Genomic DNA, 4,604 nt, shown 5'->3' with positions numbered 1-4,604 from the left:
GCAGTTTTAATGAGAGTCTTCGTTAAAAAAATTTTTACTCTATGTTAAGAATTAAATGTTTAATAATTTTGTTTATTATAGAATATGGTTTTAAAGCCATTTAAGTAGAATTTGATTAAAGATTTCATTTTTCAAATTATCTTCAACCACAGCTTCGTTAGTGGCATTCGAAAGTTTATTATTAAATTAAGACAGGATTTAAAAGTGTAGCGAATAACTAATTTAAGAAGTTCATCAAATTCCCCTGAAGTTTTAATTGGGGAATGTATATAATAAGTTGGCGTGTACTATTAATCTATCATTTATCAACTTATTTAAATTTCGTTTTATTTTAGATTATTTAGAACAGAAAGCCTTGACTTTATAAATAATTCAGATAAGTTTGTATGAATTTTAAAATATTTAAAATTTTTCATAACTGACAATTTTATACCAAGTTTTTAGAGACAGGAAATTACCTTTTGTCCACATGTTCACATTTTGCACGTATCTATACTATTAAATATTCACATGAATTTCCTCAACTTTTGACATAAAAAGAATTAGTATTTGATATGATAAACAAATGCTATGTCAATTAAACAAAGGAAGTGAAAAACGTTCGGTACTTTAATCAAGATAAATGTTTTATGATGTATGATATGTCGTTATAAAACATCTAGATTTATTCGTTTTTCCAAAAAGATTATCTAATATTTGATCGCAATAAGTTATAAATTTACCTATTTAACCATTCAAATAATAACTTTCATTTGAAAAACATTAAAAAGTCTATATCTATTCTATTATGGTGAATTATTATAGGCTTCCTAGTATTGACATTTTCTAAATGTAAAATAATTTACATAATAATAACTTCCAAATATATCAATAAATTAATAAAATAAACATTATTTTAATTAGTGAAAAAATTATTACTAATTTTAGTTAATTGGTTTAATAATAATTTTAAATCCATATTTTCGTTTTATATATTATATTATAGAATTATTATTTTCATTATAGCAATTGTATTAATAATTATTTTAAATAAATGCCTATTTCACGTATTTCATTATCAATTTTGATGATGACTAAGAATATTATTTTTCTATGATATTTGTCATATCAATTTTACTTAATCCATGCTTTGATATTTCTCAAGTCTCTATTAAAAGTATATTAACTGTTACCATCATGTCATAGCATTTATTTTTAAACTAACGATAAATTAATTTTTAAATAATCCTATAATGAGTTTTTTTTTTTTTTTTTTTTTTTTTTTGATAATTTTAATTTCCTTTCGATAATGTAATTTTAAACAATTTAGATAGTTATCAAGTATCAATATTTGAATATAATTTTTTTAAAGAATTTTTATTGATTGTTACCTCATTCTGACGAATGTTACAAATGTTCTATTTATAGCATCAAATCATATAAATTGATTATTATTCATTCATGCACAGGGAGTTTAATTGTTGAATAATATTAATTAAACAGAATATAGCCGTACGTTCGATGAATATAGAATGTACAATACTCATGAAATCTTGATTTCATTAAAAATTCATCTCCGTAATCATACTCGCTTCCGTTTTCAAATGTCAAGTTAATCCGCTATTGTTATTTTTGTTTTTTAATGGCAACGGCACACAATTCATTATTTCATATTACTTGTCTAAGGTTTGTTATTGTTTCGAGCCTACCGCAATTAAATGATTTTTTTACCTTCCTCAACACGTCTTTAAAGACTATGAATATTGCAAATGCCTATTTTCACATATATTTACTTTTATGTATCCACAGATATATACAGATTTATCTCTTACCAGGGATTCAAATCGGGTTTTACTTTACAAAATATTTTACTCGTGAGAAATCTGTGCTGTAAAACTTGCGTTAAGTTTCTCGTTGATTTAACTTTAGCGGTGTAGGCTCATCATCCTTGCACCTGAACCTCATAAATCATCACATCTATCCTCATATCGGATAGTCATATTCTCTCAGCGAAATTCGATCTATAAAAGGGGGATACCGAGCCGTATGGTAATGACGCTAGTTATACATTCGTCAAATCTAGATTTTTCTTGATAAAAATTAAATTTCCAAATTCGAAAGTCTATTTGATCGAATGTCGCGTATTAAAGCAGCCATGCTGACATTATGAAGCTTCGACTTTGAAAATCATTAACTACACATAAATTTGGACTATTATGTAATAATAGCCGTAGATAACTATTGCGAAATTAAGCTCATTAAGAATTGCAATAGTCATAATGGCATCGTTAAAAAGTCTACTTTTCGTAACAAAGCCATTATGCAATAAGCTAGTCGACCATAAAGTACATTTAGTGGTAATACTTTCGGCTCAACAATTGCTTGTGCCGCTCTCGTTTTAGTTTTGCATCGTTGCACCGTTCTTGAACAAGTAATGGATCTTCCTCATGAATTCTCCTGAATGCTAATAGACCGATTGAAATTTCTAAATGCCTGTTTTCGTTCTATAAACTTCCCTCTTACACTCGAGTAAGGGCTTGCCGCATGCGCATAGATAGTAAACGCATTGTAGATCCAACGTGTACCCTTAGTATAACAAACATTAATAGTCTCTATGAAATTATGTACTACCATTATACAAATATGATAAAACAAAATGAATATATATATATATATATATAATTTCTCTAATATTAGCGGACCATTATATTGGAGGATATTTAATTAATGCTCGTAAGCATTGAAAATGGAATTTTAATTCAAGGAATTTGTTATAATTTATTCGAAATAATGAAAGTTCTGCGTCTTTTTCACTAAGACTATTTTCATACTCAATGTATATGAAAAATTAATGACTACAACTTTCATTCGGTTCTTTTTTCAAGTAGAGTATCAAAAAGTTAAAAAAAGCAAAAATTAATTGTATTAAAGTAATTATAAAAATTGATTGATTGGCGTAAGTGAACGTATTCATTATTCCGGATGTGCTCGCTCAAAAAACAATAAACAATTTCTCTATAATCTATATATAGTTTTATAAAGTTTATGGTTTAACATTCAGGATTTTATTTCTTCAATGTAATAAAAACTTAAGATCACTAGCCATTTTAATAATTTGGGGTTGGCTATCCACTCAATATATATATATATATATATATATATATATATATATATATATATTAAGCATTCTTGGATGTAAAATACACGATTACGCTTCATAACATTTTGTAAACCGAGATTTCGTGGTCTGAGGTGAATTGGTTTGTCCATCATACGCCATCATGAAAAACGATAGCCCTGCGATAAATGCGATTTGATCATTTATATGTGAATTCATATATGTAAAAATATACATATATTCGTGTATAAATTGACACATCATATTGGAATTAATAGGGAGTTTATTTAGAAAAATTATTTCAGAAGCGAAAAGAAAATTAATTAAGTATGGGCTATAAAATAATTCTATAACAGTATGTGATATTGATTAAAATGTTAATTACATTTTAACGATAGTCTGACGGCTGTTTTATCGCCCCCGCATCTAAATACGTCACGGTAAATTAATAAAATTACGACATATACGTTTTTGCACATGTATCCTCTTTTTCTTGGTTTCCATAATGTTGAATGAGTTTTGAATTCTGAAGTGTAGCAACAGTAATACTCATAGAATATGAAATAGATAATTTCAATGTTATTAACGTTGAATTAATAATGCCTTATCTTATAAATTAAACATAAATATAAAATACTATGTAGTACAATAAATTACGATAATTTAATTGAATAAAAAATTAGAGAGCATTCCAATAACATATAATTTTAATAATAAAATTAATCAACCTTATTATTATGTGCAAATGACCTTTTGATTATAAATATATATATCAAGATATATAAATCCCTGAAATATGTATAAACATTACGTAATGCTAATAATGATCTTAAACAAACACCACCAAGCCAAACTATTGTATAAAAATTTCTACGCTGCATAAAGGCTGCATATTTTTAATTGTAAGATTTTTATCTTTTATTTTATAATAAAAAATTTATCATAATTCTCCTTAGATTAATACTTATTTTGCCTTAAGAATGGTAAGATCGAGCCAACATATTTCTTTCTCGTTTACGCAGCGATGAAAAAATAATTCTTTTTCCAACAAACACAACTTACAATTTTCTATAATACGCGAAGGTTTAATTAATGATCGATCTTGCTATTGCACTGCAATGACTTAGTGCGCCAAATGAAAATCAACAGTAGAAATTCACACGTTCGTGGCGTAAATACGATCAGACAGTCACGAGATGCCGCCCATGCAAGCCTCGGGAAAAGCTTCTAAGCATTTCTTTTTGTCGAAGGAAATTGAGAGAACGTTGGGAAACTAAGTGGCATACCTGTCCGTCAAAATACATTAGGCAATCAAAAGGCTTCCATTTCAACAGGTGGAGCGGGTAGACCAGGAACGGTCCGCTTCGCGTTGCCGTTGGCAGCCAATCGAAAGTTCTCATTTACATTTACTGCAGCCACGACGTCTCACGGTTCGCTCCCCCCGCACCACCCTCTCACTCAGTCCCTCTCGCTGACTCTGCCTCACTCTCTCTCTCTCTCTCTCTCA

This window comes from Ceratosolen solmsi, unplaced genomic scaffold (genome assembly GCF_000503995.2).
Source record: "Ceratosolen solmsi marchali unplaced genomic scaffold, CerSol_1.0 scaffold13, whole genome shotgun sequence".
NCBI lineage: Eukaryota > Metazoa > Arthropoda > Insecta > Hymenoptera > Agaonidae > Ceratosolen > Ceratosolen solmsi.
The sequence above is the reverse complement of the archived record's forward strand: the minus strand, read 5'-3'. Positions refer to the sequence as shown.